The sequence below is a fragment of the Mustela erminea genome, chromosome 18, assembly GCF_009829155.1.
Source record: "Mustela erminea isolate mMusErm1 chromosome 18, mMusErm1.Pri, whole genome shotgun sequence".
Classification (NCBI taxonomy): domain Eukaryota; kingdom Metazoa; phylum Chordata; class Mammalia; order Carnivora; family Mustelidae; genus Mustela; species Mustela erminea.
In genome coordinates this window covers 53,285,661-53,303,252 of record NC_045631.1, presented here as the reverse complement: position 1 = coordinate 53,303,252, position 17,592 = coordinate 53,285,661, and the positions used below count along the sequence as shown (strand labels likewise).

Sequence of the window (17,592 nt, the reverse complement as noted above, 5' to 3'; positions counted from 1 at the left end):
CGGGAGACACAGTTCGCAGTGGGAACAGGTTTGCAGGGGTGGGGCGGGGGGGGGGCGCCGTGTGGGGTAGGACCCCGTCTGACGTCCACTCAGTGCGATGTGGGAACCTGCCCGACGTGGGAACCCGTTTGAAGGGGGACCCCGTGCGACGGAGGACCCAGTCTGGCGTGGGACTCCGTCTGGCCTGGGAACCGGTTTGCGGTGGGACCCGGTTGACGTCGACGCGGTCCGCCGTGGGATCCGGTCTGACGCAGGCCTCACGAGACCGGGCCCAGTCCGGTGCCGGCGCTGTCTAGACCCGGTCCGGACCGAGGGAGAGACGCGCTCCCGCGAAGCGAGAAAAGCTCGTGAACGCAAACACCGCGCCGCCGGGATCCTGAGAGGGACTCAGCGCCTCGACAGGCGGCGACAGAGCCTCGAGCCTCGGGGTCCACAGTCGGGCAGGTACCGAGTAGGCCTCGCTGTGCGGTCCCCGGGGTGTGTGTGCCTGTGGGGGGTGGGGGGTCTCTTTCAGCCGCTCTTCGGACACCAGAACCGTTGACAGATAACCTGAGGCGTGTAAACGGAGTGTGGATCCGAGCGAGAATCGGTCGGCTTCGGGCAGCGTGCGGGCGGCTGCGGGGAGGCGCTGTGTGGAGGCCCAGAGCTTCGGAGGCGGAAGGGGAGAGGCCGCAGGGCTGTGGGGCTCGGCGGAGGGCGGGTGGGCGGTCCCAGCGGCGCCTCGGCGATCGGGATGGCAGGAGCGGCTCGGCCTTTCCCGCGGTTGGTTCCCGCCGCACCGGTTCGCGAGTCCTGGTCCGGGCGAGCAAAACCAACTGCGTTTGGGGAGCCTGTTGTCTCGTTTTTATTTAGCAGACCCCGGCTCTTAGGAGATAGGAAGGGCCGTGCAGAAGGCACGCGTATTCATGGATCTTGGGTGCTTTGAAGAGTGGGGAGAGGACAGGGCAGGAACGATTGCCGGGCCGCTGGGGAGCAGTGCGACGACGGTGGCGTTGTCTGCGGGGGATTTACGCTGCCCTTCCCCGGTCAATCAGGCTGGGGCCGCTGTGTGTCGGCCTGCTCCCGTGTCTCCTCCTTCACCCTTTGAGAGGCGTGCGTGTGATTGACGAAGATCCAGGAATTGTGTAACAGGTTGTTGGTAGATAAAATGCGGAAGCCAGCGAGGCTCTGAGGTCGTAACCCCTAGACAGTCAGGTGTCATTTAAATCAATCCCGATGTCTGTTATTTATTCATTCATTCATTCATTCATTCATTTATTTATTCATTCATTCATTTATTTATTTATTTATCTATTTATTTACTTATTTCAAGACTTTTCCACATGATCTCCCGTTCTCTCTGCCGTCTGAACGGCCAGAAGCAAAAAGCTCCAAGATGCCGAGGCCATAGGACAGGAGGCATCCAGACCCATAAGCCGTTTTGGGGGAGAGGGGCCCGGGGCTACCCACAGTGGACTCTGCGTGTTTCACAGATAAATCTTCTCTGCGCTCAGCCACTACTATGCAGACGTTGAGGCTCGTCTTAACTATTCTAACACGAGTCTGAGAACGGGATCTTTTTGTTCATGCTAAAATAAAGAAATAGACATTTTAAACATTACTCATTTTCACAATTTGAATTGTACTCTTAGTGTCGGGAGTATAGCGATGAGATCCCATCGCCCCCACCCTCTCCTTGAGAGATGCTATTTGGTTCTTCGGATGGATCAACTCTAATTTGATACGAGTTTTGTTAGATACAATTCTCCCTGCAGGATACCATGGTAGGAGGAGAGGTTTGGGAATTGAAAAGTTAAAATTTGTTTTACAACACAAAGTTAGCAGCGAAGATTAGGTAAAACTTCGTGATTATGTACTCTTTTTCCCTGCTACATATTTTATGTGAGTGTATTTTAATCGGCAGCCTTAGACCATCCATCACCAAATATCCAAAGAAAATAGAGAAATTCAGTTAGTGGCACAGTGAGGTTTTTCCATGTTGTTCAATTCTGTATGAAGAAAACTATTTGGAACATTTACTGAATTTTTCAGTTTTCTGTCAAAATTTTGGAATAATAGAGACAGTGCTTTCATTGGTTTCATTGGTTTTTCAGGTAAGGTCTGAAAAAAATATTAGGCCAAGGAAGTAATTTAGGAATCTTTTCCCCAGAGTCTTTACCCAGGAAAAAACATCAGTGCATAAAACATACAAAGTCACCATTTGTTGTTGTTGTTTGCCAGAAATTACCATTCTTCTGTCTAGGAAAATTGTCCCAGAATTTGACCCCCAGAAAGTGGTTAATACAAGAATTGAAATGCTGGGGAATTAGGACACTATGTCAATAATGACATTCCAGTCTGTTCTTGTTGATGTGAACCTGTGGAGTTGAAGCCCGGGCGTTCTGTGGAAGTCTCTCACGTTCCTGCTTCTGTGGGTTATCTCTTTATCCTGTAGGTTTTACATGGAAGTGCTCCCAGCTGTTACATTCTGTTTCAGCTCTGCGCACAGAGCTGGATTTACACCTGCGTGTGTCATTAAAGATTTAGCACACTCACTCATCTCTACCTATTATTCCATACCAGACTGGGCCTCACAGGATGTTCGGGTAGAACTTGGGAGGGAATATGTATTCTTTTAACGAATTAAGGAATGAATTACTACCTAACCATGTGTAGTCTTAGTAAGTTCTGTTTAATTATGAGGGTAGACGAAAGAGCCGTAGAATACCCAAATTATTGGTGACCAGACGTGAAGTGCTGCCATGTGGAACTTGCTGATTGCATAACAGCTACTGACTAAATGTAAAGGTCATCTCCCCTTTTGCCATAACATTATGATCAAAAACACAAACCCGTGCTTTTAAAAATAGCTCCTTTGGCACTGAGAGGGACAGAAAAAAAAAAAAAGAATAAGAAAGTAGAGTCAAAGTTTCACTGCTCTTCCTGCCAATATATACAAACCCACATCCAAAACACATCTCATTTACATGCCTGTTTATTTTGTTTTCATGGCTGTCTGGAAACTGGGACCTTTCTTTTTCTATAAACTGAGACAAAGAGATATAAAGATAAACTCTGACCCTGTGTAGCTCCCCATAATGTCTTGGCCTTCGCATCTTCCTCTTCATCACTAAGGGACATGGTGTATGTGTAGATGTATCTTTTGCAATTTCAAAAGCATAGTGTGAATTCTTTTGTTTATAAATTTTGAATTGGTAGTTTTTGATTTAAGTGTTAAAAATTCTTCTTGGTTTTAGAAGATTTGAAATAGGTGGAAGGAACACAGAGACTAAATCATTTCATAGAAACAGAAACTTTTTAAATTTATAGAGATTTCAGAGTAGAGTAGTAATTATTGGTAGGTTTTTGTTATTACTGTTGCTGTTAAGAAGCACTTACTCTGTGTCAGGGATTGCTCTATGTACTTTACACACATTTCATCTTAATAATTCTCTGAGGTAGGTACTATTATTATCCCCATTTTACAGATGAAGAACCTGAGACTTAAGAACCTGAGAACTTAAGACACTTTCCAAGGCCACACAGCATCTAAGTGGGAGAGCTTGGTTTGAGTTTACTACTTACTCATTCCTCAGATTCCTTTCCTCATAAAACCCACTCTTTGTAAGCTGGTGCCATATCCTCCTTGGGTATATAATGTATGCTCGAACAAAATCATTCTTTACTCAGGTTTATTTTCCAGTATTGAGCTACCGTCATCCTCGCAGGCAACCACGCATTCCCTAGACCCTGCCGCACATTAGGCTAGGTCTTAGGAGTAGGGGATTTGGAGAAAGTGAATCCTCCTAAAATCAGTTTCCTATTTGACAGCACAGACTTTTGTCCCCCTGGTTTCTCTCTCACATTCTGCTGATTTTAAAGGGGTGCATTCACTTCCCATCCCATTTCAAATCATGTCCGAGGCTAAATTCTCTGTTCTCAACTGCTCCCTTTCTCTCCTAAGTAGAAATGTTGGAGATTTGAGTAGAAGTTGAAAATGTCTTACGGAGAATAATAACAAGAGGCCCAGGACTGCCTCACTGAGTGAGAAAAATACTCTGGTGAAAGATTTTATATTTTTCAAGAAGAATAAGAAATCTCCACATAAATCTCTGCGAACTTAGCCTTGAACACAAAGTAGGAAAGAGCTTTGAAAATGGGCTTCAAACCGGGCAGAACCAACAACCTGTGCATGCAATGATTCATTCTGGAATTGTTCTGCTGAAATGTAAACTCAGCAGCAAAATGGACGCTGCATGCTTTGGGGTTCTTAGCCAGAGCCCTCTGGCCGTCGGGAAGAAGGAGGCCACAAAGTGATACTACTTTGTTGTAAAATAAACAGTTCCCCAGGGGCTTCCAAATAAAACAGTCTCTTTATTTTCTGTGCCCACAACTCCCCACGTTCATGGCACATCCTCTTATTCAAGTAAACAGAATACTGTTCTTCCTTTTGTTGCTCTTAAAATAGTTAGGTCCAAACTGTCCGAGCCCTTATGAGCTGATAACTACTGATCTGTGTAGTGGGGTCCTTTGCAATTTTGTCCTTTGAACTACATGATCCTTCTGTATTTTCATTTTTCTCCAGTTCTACATAGATGCCTGTGTTTTTTTCTCTGCAGTCACTGTTCTGTCCTTCTGAAGTTGGTGGTCCATACTGTGCTTCTCATTCTTTACACAGCTATGTTCCCTCATCACCCTAGATCCTACCTAACCCTGGGAAGCTTATCCCTGGATCAGGTGTCCTTATGTTTTTCTTCTCAACAGGTTTATCCTACAACATATGGCCTTTGGTTTGTGAGTATTTAATTGATCAAGTCAGGATAGTCTTTAGAAAGAGGGAGCTATTAAGAAGTATGCTGAGACAACACACATTTATCAGGGCTGCCCAGGGCATTCTGGTCTGCCTTGTCAACTACTTTGGAATTTGGAATTTGATTATTCCCCTGTCCCCACCACCACCCCGCTCCCTAATTACAACTTACAGAAAAAAGAAGAACCTCATTTGAATGTTTTCTGCCTGTTTCCTAATTTGCACTATCTCATTGCTTAATGCATAATTGGAGATCAAATATAATAACTGTTGTATGTAACAGCAAATACATATATAAATATATAAAAGTATGTACCTACAAAATAGAAAAATAATGTATTTCTTAGCAAGTGTGTGATAGAATACAAAATGATGTGTCTGTGCCAACTGTCTGTTAGGCAATGAGCTAGCTACCATAGACTGAAATACTGATTTTTATCATTCTCATCTTATACTGAGACATAAAGAAGTCAAGTGAAGAGCTAAGATTCAGTTTCTAGTCAGATGCCAAACCATACATTTCAGCTGCGCTATTTCCAAGAGTCATGTTAACACATTCCCTTCGTTTTATCCTTTCAACTTTCCCTTGTGCCCAGTAGCCAATACGGGTCATTATTTATGTGACTTACAGTTATTCCTAATGGCAAGAGGTGAGAACAAAACCAAAATAAAATACTTCTTTTTGGTAAGTTTAGGGGAGATGCTGGGAAAAAAATAGACTAGTTATGTCTGAAAGTGTGTTTCTGGCCAGGAGTTGGTGATCAGAATCAAGCCATTTGAAATTCTTCTCATAGAGTTTGGACAAACACTCATGCATCATCTAACACTAACACCATCGACCCGACTTTTATTTCTTTTTCCAGCTGAGAGAGTCATTACTGTGATCTGTGGGACATTCTCTACATGAGCTGGTATTTCTCTTCCTTCTCCTCAGTCTCTAAGGTAAGAAAAGTTCACACAGAACTTGAAGAGATCTAAACAGCAGCATTTATGTCAAATAACTTGCCTTTCGTAGCTTCTAACTCTAGGTGCTTTCAACATATAGGGATTCTGTTCTGCTTTATCTTTCTAGTTTGTACTGAATGATGTTTGTGCTCTGTTCTTAAGACAAAATACATACCTGAGCCTGTCCTACTTCCTTTATTACTGTAGAATATGTATTTCATGCATTAGAACTTTTTTTTTTCCCATTTTCAGCTTTGTTACATATATTATGACTTCCCATTATAGCATGTCATAACCTGATTGGTAGAGACTGTGCTTATCTGGTGCCAAGAATAACCAAACATGGCTCAGAATATCAGTCTGGTATAGTCCCAGGGCAAGCTACATTGGAAACCGAATACACCAAAATCACAGCTCTATTAGACCCAGGCAAGTGGAGAGAGTTATGGAGGGTGGTGGTGGACTGACTCCCCACAGGGTCTCTTAAGTAAGAATTTGCCAATAGAGGTAGTATTCAGGGGACAGTCTTGCTCATTCAACATTAGTGTTTCACAGCTTCTAAGCAGCTTGCAAAGTGTGAATACTCATGTATTTCTGCTGAAGAACTGAATGGAGTAGAAAATATTAAATAATTACCGAGTTGAGAAATTCCATGATATTCCCCCAAGGATGGGAACATACTTTAGAGTTCAGATTACTTTCCAAGAATTCTATTATAAGTGTTACTGAGGTAATTTAATTATAGTTGGAGACTTCATTGCCATTTTGGGATAAAAGACTTGATTTTAAGTTACTGGAGGTGTGTATACTATAGTTTTACCTACTTTCCAAAATACCAAGTTTTTATTTTGCTACAATTTAATCTCTTTTGATATAAAAACTTTGGTGTATAGATCATCTTAAGTGGTTTTTACTTGTTTGTTTTGCCTTTTGTCAAAGGTAGAAAGTTCTGGACTTTTTTAAGATTAGCAAATTAAGCTACCTTAAAACAAAGTGGAAGCCCTTGGATATTTTATTTGGTGCTCTGATTTTATGAACCTTCTCTCAGTTTCTTTGTAGTCAAGTCTCCAGGCAAAGTTTTCCAATTATTAATACTATTTTTAGTACTTGTGGTTCCTAGAAATCCAAAATATCCACAGAAGTTTAGACATACTTAGATGTAAGTCAGAATAAAATAGTTATACTCTATGTAAGTGCATTATTGTTCACCTAAAGCAACTAACATGAAAATTGTCTGCAAACAAAACAAAATAAAAATGAAAACAAACAAAAAGATGGCAGTTATTACGGCTTCTTATGTGTCAGAAACTCTTTGGAAAGCTGTGGATATGTGGATGAATAAAGTATAATTCCTAAGCTTCAACAATTCACAAAGGTAACAAATCACAAAGTGGGGAGGCAAAGAGAAACAAAGAACTGTAATTCCTTGAAGTATCTCTCCTGTAAATGAGACATATGCAAAATTCTCTTGGCACACAGGTGGAGGAACGGATTTTTCTGAGGATGTTGGAAAGGGTTGCAGAAGAAAAGTTTAAGGATGAGTTGATTTCCCAGGTAGGCAGATGAGGCAGGTCACTACTGAGAGTAGGGGAAAAAAAAAGCCCCCTGGACATGTTGGAAAGAATGGGAAGTAGTCCATGGACAATAAACTGAGCAGAGTGCAGGGAAAGTAGGAGATCTCAGCAGGAGCCTGTATACCAAAGGACTTACATAGGATGCAGAGGAGTTTAAACTTTGAGTGACCCTACCAGACGCCTGACCTGAGAACTAGGCCACCTGTGTGCAAGTCCTAATTCTGCCATTAGCAAGCAAGTTATCACTTGAAGCAAGTTCTTTACCTTTCTTCCTTCCAAAATGATGTGCTTTCTGCAGCATTAAAATTCTAATTTATAGATTGAAGCTAATGTTTCATCCAGAGAGATAGTGAGTTAGAAAATGAGTTTTGTTTTCCTCCAAAACTAGAAATGTATTTAATTCCTATTCTTATACTCATGCTTTAGCTTAGAAGTAGAACTGAATTTATATGGTGTAATCAAGCAGGGACTTGACATATAGGCTGACAATCTACAAATACCCTGAGCAAAATATTATAAATGAAGGAGGGGAAATTGCATCCTCCAAAATCGGTAAGAGTAGAAATAATGGCCTGAGACAAAGGATAGGACTATTTTTTTTAGACTAGACTTAAAAGTTTTTCTAATCTTTGAGAGCATCTGGGCTGTATTGCAGACTCCCTAGAGAGTGTGGGAAGGGCTTCCCTGAGACGCCCAAGGCCAGGCAGGCAAGCTATTGAAATGTGGAGGAGGAAGGAGGAGTTGGAGTGATAATAAGCGCCCCATGGCAATGATTTGCAGACTGAACTGGAGGAACAAGGGGCTTCAAGAAGTTCAGGCCTGGTGCTGTCTTACTGGTTTCCAGCTACCCACTGGCACTCAGCACCAGAGTGTCACTCCCAGGAGCACATGTCTCAGGGTTCCTCACTGCTTTTTAGGAAGCGCTCATAACTGAGCGTCTACCATATCCTCACTGCCATTGTGTTCAGGACATGTTCAGGAAAGCTTTGAGAAAGAGGAAGGGACCTAAACCATGTTGATACATATTGGACACTTAACTGCTTTCTGAAGGCTGTGCCATGCACTACAGCATGCAGGATCTTTTTTTTTTTTTTTTTCTTAAGATTTTATTTATTTATTTGACTGACAGAGATCACAAGTAGGCAGAGAGGCAGGCAGAGAGAGAGAGGAGGAGGAGGCTCCCTGCTGAGCAAAGAGCCCGATGCGGGGCTTGATCCCAGGACCCTGAGATCATGACCTGAGCCGAAGGCAGAGGCCTCAACCCACTGAGCCACCCAGGTGCCCAGCATGCAGGATCTTATTCACATCTTGGAGCAGCCCTCTTGCATAAGTGTTAATGTGGTTATTTTAATCCCCTCTGTTTATGTAAAATGAGGAAACTGAAGCTCAAAAAGGATTAATAAATAAAATTATTATAAATTAATAACTGAAGCTCAAAGGGGCAGTCAACCTTTGAACCTAGGACTCTTCACTCCAAAGGCCACTCCTTGCTGCAGCATCCTAGAATATTGTCCACCAGTTCCCTACCAAGTTGGTTTCTCACTGGGTCATTGCTTATAATCTGGCGGAAGATTTTCCTTAATAAAAATACTCCATTTGAATCTGTTCCTGCAGGTGGTAGAGAGACAGCCTGTAGTGGCTGACACATGACCAGTAGAAGGCTGTCCATTATTCTTTCTTTCTTCAGTTAAGGCTTTGAATTGGATCCAGCTGTTCTTTGTTGCAAAGGCCAAAAGACCTCAATATCCTGCTCTTTGTTTTCCTGGAAGTTATTGGCTGTTGTTAGCCATGAAGGCCAGGTTGGAACCCTTAAAGAACTGAAATGTTTGTGAGTAGGTACTAGGGAGCAGGGTCTCAGAATAGCAGAGATGATGGCATTTCAAGATCAAGCCTCAGTTTCAGGTCTGGCTAAAGCCATGTGTTGACCTCTGTGGGGAATAGTCCGTAAATGGACCTGAACAAAAAAGCTAACTGGATTCTTCTCACCCTTTACTTAGAATAAATGATAATGTAATAATTTTTAATACTTCTCATTACTTACCCAGTCATTATTACATGCACCCTCATCATCATTTTTAGGTGTAACATTTACTGAGCACTTATGAGGTACCAGGTTCATGTACTAAGCACTTTAAGCTTTGCCATCCTGTAAGGTAAATGCTGATAAGTCCCTTGTTTTTGAGGCATAGATATTGAGCCTTAGGTTCACTTCTCCAGTGTACCATAATTAGCTAATGATGAAAATAGGGACCTCTACAATAGGAATGTTTACTGAGATTCTCAAAGGTCTAGAAATTGGTTGCAATAAGACCAAAAGAAAGGGACAAGAAAAGAGCAAAATTATTGAGAGGACTGAAAAATATGCCAACTTCCTTTACCACGCCAACATTACCCCACTGACTCTTGTATCAACTGTTTGAGGGAACGGTTTTTATCTTCTGGTTTTGCAGCCAGAGGGGGCTGACCATTTGGATTGGCACAATCCTAAACATGTCTGGAAATGGAATTCTCAAATTTCCTACTAAGTAGCAACTCCAGTGAGATGACCAAGCATAAGCTTGGTCAGGCATTGCCTTCATGGATCAGTTTGGTCAGAATAAGAAACTCACTCACATCTGAACTTGGAACTCAAAAGGGATTTTCGTCCTCCAAATGTCAGATGTGATAGAGGACTGTTGGTGAGTCACTCCCTTTTTCAAGGAATAGAGGCATAATTCCCAGCGGAATAATGAGCTTCAGCCCACTGGCGCCCAAGGAGCTAACACAGTGGGCAGATGTCCGAACTCTACTGGCCATGTCCCAGATGCAAACAATAGAACACTGGCCAACTTTACTACTAAAGAGAGTATCTGAAGCCATGGTATTGCCTTGGCCCGCCAAAAATGCATTATAAGACCATGGTTACCCACAATAGTCTCACTTCATAAAGAAGGAAAGGATTGGGGAGGGGAAGTAACGTGAGCTTATATTTTCTGATGGAGTTTGAGGAAAACTGCTCAGAAATTTTGCCTCTTTGCCCTTTTGGATGATGGATTGCTTCAGTTTTATGAAATGCTGGGGCTAAGTCCCGTCAAGGTTGGGACTACATGAATATTAATTGGTCCCGACTAAGAAGAGTGAGGCCTTGCTCATTGCCAGTCTGGGGCAGTCATCATCAGTGATCTTTTCCAGACTCTTTGTTTTAGAGGAGATCTTTTTAGTGGGGGAAACTCAGAGCGTTCCATTTGGGAAGGAGCTTTTTTAAAGCTTTCCATAGTTGTCCGTAATTCTGTTTGTTAAAAATTGCATCATGTGAAAGGACTATAATGACATTGGGTTGTCTGAGCAGATCCTATTTCATATTCTCTAAAATGGATGCAGATTACAAAATTCAGGGTAAGCCCTTTTTTACAGTTCCCAGAATTTTGTCTGTTTGTGTTTATGTTATGTAGTACTTTCATATATATCATTTTCCCTAAAGGTAAATACACCAGATACTGTTTTTCCTCTTTTACAACTGAGATCAGCAATTAAATAACTTGCAAATGGCAGATCAGAATCACTGAGTGGCAGAACTGGACTTTAATCTGGGTCCCCGGATTCCAGGCCCTCTTTCTTTTCTACACAGGCCTTGGCCAGTCCATAGGGGCCACTCCTTGCTTTCTACCACTCATTCATTCCATTAATATGCTCAGCCCCGGCTATGACATCTTCTCCATAAACAGGGGGAGAGTGGGGCCTAGACAAAATGATATTTGTATAATTCCCCTGGAGCCAAGGAACAACTTTGCTTTCTTGGATGTATTAACTTTGGGCACAAAGCATTTGTCCTGGGGGAGTGGTTTGCCTTTAACTTTGGCAGGGGGAAGAAATTATTTCCTACGGCATGTATAGAGATGAGTTTTCTTCAATGAATAGAACTCTGTCAATCACATTAAGACAATGAAAAATAGGACATGCAGATGCATTTGGCTGCATTGGGTCAAAAACATAAAAAACATTAAAAATCACATTAAGTCACTTACGGGAGGTTTTCTCAGAGCCACTGAATATCTAGACACAGTTCCCTTGGGACATAATTCTGAAAGCTAAGAAGACTTTTGCTAAATTAGAGGAAAATAAAACAACTCCCCCTCAACTTCCAGAAGATTCCAGCCAAGCCTGAGTTCTAAACCTCTTAGATTTGGATTTGGTTCTAAACTTGGCAAAGAAGCACTAGCCCATCCCTACTGGAAAGCTCTCAAGAGAGTCAGTTCCAGCTTTCCAAAAACTTGCAGCCCAAATATGTTTGGCTCCACATCTGAACCTTTGTAATATTTGACATCTATTAGAAATTACCAATTCAGCTTTAGAAACCTAAAATCAAGCTGAACTCCAATGGCTATATGAAGTCAAACTGATAAGATTGCCATATAGCTTAAGCAAACATTGAACCTGATTTGAAAACCCATGTGAAGGCTCACTCACATTTTTGGCAAGGGCTCCAAGATCTTTGGAGATATTAATGAGGAGGAAGAGGAGGGAGATCTCATTTTTCTATTCTAATCCATTGCTTCCACCTCTGTAGCTACTGTATTTCATGACCTCAGAGGACAGAACTCCTGAAACTAGCATAACAGTGGCCCCTGTGAAATCGGAGTTATTTAAAAACAAGGTGATAATTTTTCCTAATCTGAATTAACCCAGTGGAGCTAGTAACAGAATAAGAAAATTACTACTTTGACTTCACCAAGAGATTGGCAGCCTTTACGCCAACGCAAACCGGGGTAAGTTTGCTCGCAAAGACGGAAAAGCACTTACAGATCAGATAAGATATTAATCCAATTTGGAACTCTTGAGAGAATTGAGGGGAAGTGGCCAATTAGAAGAATTCTTATCTGACGTAAAGGCTGAGAAGACCCTCTAAGTAGCCAATAGACCCTTTGGTTTGTTTGTTGGCTGCTTGTTTCTTTAGAGGATGCTATAATGTAGAAGAAGTTGTCTTTGTATTTTGTCTCTTGTAAGCTTCCAGGGGATTGGCAACCTTGCAATTTGTTTGCCAATGTCTAGGACTCCTGAATGTGTTGTCTAAGAATTAACATGTGCTATATCCATTTGAGGCCGCAGGAAGTAGCAGGAAAAGCTATGGGCCTGGCCCAAACGTTCTGTCACTTAAACAGCAGTGTGACCTTGAGATAAATCACTTACTCCTCTGAGCTTTGGTTTCTTCAGTAGTTAATAGTCATTATAATATGTTTTTCAGAGTGTTCTTGTGAAAACTGAATGAAAGAATGTATGTGCAATTACTTAGCATTGTACCTACCGTAGAATATGTTCTAGAAGAGTTAGTTATTTAAATCTGCAAGGAAATGCAAAACCCAACCTTCCTTGTTCATCTCTTCCACTTCTCTTATTATGTCTAGGATAAGAAAACCTGAGTTGCTCTCTGGAACATTATTTCATGATATTATGGTAAGTTTTGGACTCCTAGTACATTGTTACCTTCCATCTCGAAATCAAAACAAAGGAGATAAGACAGAACGTATATTCATTATCATTCCTTCTCTTTTTTTCTTCTAACCATTTCATTAGATATCCTGACTATTCTCCGTATGTTTATTGTGATTATTTTTTTCTTCATTTTAAGACAAAATGGCCAATATATTTTGCCAGGTGAAATCCTTTTCCATAAGCTGATCCTCTAGTCATGAAAGACTTTCCCTCTCTCTCACTTTCCTTCCTACCGTGTCTACATCCCTCCATCTTTTTCTTCCTTAATCCCATTCATTTATATATTCAACAGCATGTTTCAGTGCTTATTATGCAGCAGTCATTCGTTGAGACTTCATATGTAAGTGCAGTAAACTCTGTGCTGTCTGTGCTCTCATAGAGCAGACATTCAAGGGGCATCAGGTAGGGGGGAGGGACAAGAAATAATGACATACAGAACCAAATAAGCATGTTGTATATATAGAGAGGCAATAAGAGCAATGATGAAATATGATACTGGAGAATAGAATAGAGGTTGATATGGGCGGGGATCAGGCTGGGGAAGATGTTTCTGATGAAGGAACGTAGAGCAGAGACCTGGAAGGGAGGAGAGAGAGAGGCCTATGATCTTCTGGGGAAGAACATTTCACAAAGGGAACAGCCAGCGCAAAGGCATGCTGGGGACACAGTGAAGAAGCCAAGGATTTTGGGGTTTACTCTAAATTGGTTGTGAGGGCTTTTGAGCAGATGAGGGACATGATACAATGTCATTTTTAGAGTGCTCTTCCTGGAACCTATTTGGGAAATGGCAGTAAACTCTGAGTCAGAAAAGAGCAATCATGGGAAAGATTAGCACTCAGAAAATAAGGCATATTCTCATAATGGAAACTTCTACATTTTTGTTGAATAGTAATGTTTAGTTAAAAAAAAAAAAAAAACAAGCAAGCGAGGTGCTGATATTTCTACCTAAAGATTCAGCTTCTAGCTTTTCCCTCATTTTTTCTCTTTGCTTCCCTTCTCATTCTTTTGCTTGGAAAAGAAAGAACAGCAATTCGAGAAGGGGATTAGTCTTCTCTTTCAGTAGAAGTAGGTAGAATCTAGAACAGTGTTACCTCTGATCAATTTATAGATTGTCATCCTAGTAATCAGTGCTAATATTTATTTAAGCCTTGTTATACGTTGCTAAGAATATTGTTAAGTGCACAGCAGGTGCTACATCGATTCTTTAAGGCTCACTTACTATTACTGACCGTTTGGTAACTAATAAGACTCAGTCTTGAAGAGTTTGAGTAATTTTCTCAAAGTCTTAGGGCAAGACCCCAGTGCATTTGACTCAAATTCTCTCTCTCCACAAACACACAATATTGCTCTCCAGCCAGTCACTCACTTACACAAATACTTATTAAATGGGAAATTATAAACTGTACCAAGTATTGCATTAGGGTAGGACATGGCATAGATATGTAGTTGTAGAAGTCAAATCTAATGTAAATGATATGCAGAATGTTGAGCTTAATTTTATCTCCACCAGAAATTTGAACGCGTCAATGGAAACTTTACTTACAGTGGAAAATTTTGCCCCTTGTTGTAATCATTTGAGAGTTGGGAGTGCAACATTAAAAAGAGAGTCTGTCCTCCAGAAATATCTTAGGTCCCATTTTTCTTTGAATGGAGACAGCTCTACATTCAATTATTTTATGCTAGGCACCTGTGTTTTACTTGCTGTCAGAATATGTTTATAAATGCCCTTCCCATCTCTTCCATCATAAGGACTAGTTTTTAGAAGGAATAAGAAAAATTTCAATGGCTAAAGCCTACAAACAGATATATATTGTTAATGATGGAGAGGTAAGTCTTCTGTTTTTCAGTCAGCTGAAAGATTGGTAGGTTCTGCTAGATGAAGCTGCAAGAATGATTTTCTTAGTGATGGGTGTATGTGCAGTGTATACTCTTAGGATCTCCTTGCCACATTTTTTTTAATCATTTCATTAACATTGATAGGCATTTGATAATTCTTCCCCTCATGAAACAGAAGGGGAAAGGAGCTTGTGAGAGTTTACTGAATCACCCATGATCCTGCAGTTACTTGACTAGAACCTGAGTGTACTAGTCAGGGTTCTCCAGAGGAACGCGAACCAATATGTGTATGTACTAGAATTGTTTGGAATTAGTTCATGAGATTATGGAGGCCCGTGAGTCCCAAGATCTGCCTCCAGTAAGCTGGAGGTCAGGGAGAGCCAATGGTGTTCTAGTCTGAATGAATGCTCACAGGCTAGAGATCCAAGATGAGTCAGAATTTTAGTTGAGTCTAAAGGCCAGAATGAAATCATATCTCAGCTCAACTGAGTCTAAAGGCCAGAATGAAATCATATCTCAGCTCAACTAGTCAGGCAAAAGTTCCCCCTTACTTGTGGAAGGTCTAGCTTTGTTCTGTTCAGGCCCTTTCTCTGACTAGATGAGCCCACCAATAGAATAATCTGTGTTACACAGTCTACCATTTTAAATGTTGATCTCATCCAAAAACAACTTCAGAGACATACCCTGAATGGGGTTTGACCAAACATCTGTGTTCCTATTGGACCTCTCAAGTCGACACATAAAATTGACTATCATACAAGTGTCTAGCTCTGTGCCTTGTACCATATATATTTGACTATGCTTCCCTTTAACACACACACACACACACACACACACACACACACACACAATTCAATATTACAGTAGAACAAGACAAAAACATAGAAGAGATAAACAGATATTATTCTGGAAGAATATTCTTCTAAACGAGAAAGGAGCTTACAAGTAGGATTGACTCCAAACATATGATTTTATCAAAATTATTTGTCATGGGTTAACATTCACCCACATACCCTGTTCTCACATAAGTTACAGACATAGATATGTTAAGATTGGAAATGAAAATCACAACAGCGATTGCTCGTTCATTTTAATATGTCCCGAATGTGAATCAGTACCTTCATGGGTTCCTGATTCATTGCATACCATGAAGTGACCCAAGGGCCTTTCAGCACTCCCAGTGCCATCCAGCTTGCTTGCCTTGGCCTGGCTAAGAAAACCACAGCTCGCTGCTTTGCTCAGCGCACTCAGCAAGACGACTCACAGAGATGGGTGAGAGCACACATTCCCGGCAGCAGCACGGATTCCATTTAGAAAGCCTTGGGACAATGGATAATGTGTCTTGACTCCCAACACTGCTAAATACTGCGTTGCTACTTTTCTTTCCATTTCTCACCTTCCTAAAGTAGGATGGAAACGAGGGGAAAAGGGAAGTTTGGCAGAAACTCCACTGTGGAGAAAGAAAAAGCTTACTTGAGATCCTACATTGAAGAGCCCGCACTGCATTTACACTGATAACTGGTCAACTCTTTATTAACTTGCTCACAAAAACTTGCAAATGTTGGGTGGAAGGAGGGATCAGGGAGACTGAAATGAAATAAATGTCAGTGTCTGCCTATGAAGAAGGGAGCCCCAGAGATCCAGTCCTCAGGACTGGGTGTTCAGTGTTTATGAGCAGCATCTTAAACCAGCATACTGAGCCTAAGTCCAGCGAGACATCTGTATTGTTCTCTCCTAAGGTCTGTTCAGCCGTAAAATGTTTTGGGTTTGCGCTAGACTTGGAAGCCTTTATCTTGCTTGGTTCTCCTCCTGATTAAGAACATGGGACACAGGGATAACTTGAAGCTAGGTTGAAAATAAAAGACTCGCTTTCTGGTTGTAAGAAGGGACTTGTTTGTTTTAAAGAGCTTATTTATTTATTTATTTAGAGAGAGAGAGAGTGTGTGTGTGTGTGTGTGTGTGTGTGTGTGTGTGTGTGTAGGACCAGAGAGAGAGAGAATCATAAGTGGACCTGGAGCTGAGTGCACAGCCTGACACCTGAGATCCTGAGATCCTGAGATCCTGAGATCAGGACCTGAGCTGAGATCAAGAGTCAGACACTTAACCAGCTGAGCCACCCAAGCGCCCCCATTTGTTTAAACAAGGATAACCTGGATTGACCATAAACTGGGGATGGGGTGGGGGTGGCATTAGAGAATGGGAGAAACTCTGATCTGGACTCCTGTTTTTGTTTTTGTTTTAAGATTTTATTTATTTATTTGACAGACGGAGATCACAAGTAGGCAGAGAAGCAGGCAGAGAGAGAGAGGAGGAGGAAGCAGGCTTTCTGCTGAGCAGAGAGCCGGATGCGGGTGGGGTTCAATTGATTGTAGGACCCTGGGATCACAACCCAGGCTAAGGCAGAGGCTTTAACCCACTGAGCCACCCAGGCGCTCCTCTTTGTTTTAAACAAGGATAACCTGGATTGATGGTAAGCAGGGGATGGGGTGTGGATGGCATTAGGGAATGGGAGATAACTCTGATCTGGATCCTGATTGGAAGGTGGATGTCATCGCAGATAACTGCCTGGGGCGGGGAGCATGCCTCTGTCAGTAAATATGCTGATAAGTACTGGCTGAGTCTTTATTGGTGCAGTGAGGCTGGGAAACCCATTATAAGATGGGCTGAGCATTTCTGGGGATCTTTTCGGGCAGTAGAAAAACATCCCAAGAGCCATGAGTATCCATTTATAATATTTTGTTCCATCCAGTTGCAAAACCCTCGCTTCTAATACTACTCCCCACAAAGATTTTTCTTAGGAAATTCACTCTATGGCACAAGATTTACTTATAAGACATTGCCATAAAATAAACTTTGCCCACAGAGAGAGTCTCTTATTCTCTTCCATTTGGGGAAATCAGAGATTTTGTGAATTCTAGGATGACACTTTCATAGAAAGCTCGATATAAGGGTTCTCAATCCCCCTGGAGGAGTAGCAGT

At 41.7% G+C, this 17,592-nt stretch overlaps 1 long non-coding RNA gene across 4 annotated transcripts in view; it reads left to right on the top strand.

Annotated features, from left to right (window-relative positions):
* Positions 1 to 211: 211 nt before the first annotated feature.
* LOC116578416 overlaps positions 212 to 17,592 on the top strand; it is a 107,759-nt gene continuing 90,378 nt past the window's right edge. For all 4 annotated transcript variants that reach the window (XR_004280866.1, XR_004280869.1, XR_004280868.1 and 1 more), the window contains exons 1-4: positions 212 to 444; positions 5,653 to 5,731; positions 7,214 to 7,288; positions 12,690 to 12,738. This is a non-coding gene — a long non-coding RNA (uncharacterized LOC116578416). The remainder of the gene's footprint in view (positions 445 to 5,652; positions 5,732 to 7,213; positions 7,289 to 12,689; positions 12,739 to 17,592) is intronic.